The 344-nt window shown below is 49.4% G+C and overlaps 1 protein-coding gene across 1 annotated transcript in view; it reads left to right on the forward strand.

Moving 5' to 3' along the window:
• SPRY2 (sprouty homolog 2 (Drosophila)) overlaps positions 1 to 344 on the forward strand; it is a 5,867-nt gene that overhangs the window by 660 nt on the left and 4,863 nt on the right. The window lies entirely within an intron of this gene.

The raw sequence follows: 344 nt of genomic DNA on the forward strand, positions 1-344 counted from the left end.
GGAGGTGAAGGGAGGGCGCTGCGGGGTTGGCCGTCGCCGGGGCTGTTTGTGCACCCGGTCTTGGGGGAGAGCGAGCAAACCCGCCTTTCAGTGCGTGATTTACGCCCGTCTGTAGTGGTGTCGGGAGATCCGTGCAATTCGGAAGTGAGTGCACGTCTGGTTGTAAATATGAGTGTGTGTGTGTGTGTATTCACATGTATATTTCTCGTGTGATGAAATTAATTCGATCCATAAGACAAGGAAAGTTCTTTCCCAGGTCCTTCTATGCAGAGGGCATGTGTGGAGGGGAAGGAAAGCCTTAATTTCTGCTTTTACTGGTTTGTTGTTTTTTTTTTTATCCTTTG

The sequence above is a fragment of the Charadrius vociferus genome, unplaced genomic scaffold, assembly GCF_000708025.1.
Source record: "Charadrius vociferus isolate BGI_N301 unplaced genomic scaffold, ASM70802v2 scaffold100, whole genome shotgun sequence".
Taxonomy (NCBI): Eukaryota; Metazoa; Chordata; class Aves; order Charadriiformes; family Charadriidae; genus Charadrius; species Charadrius vociferus.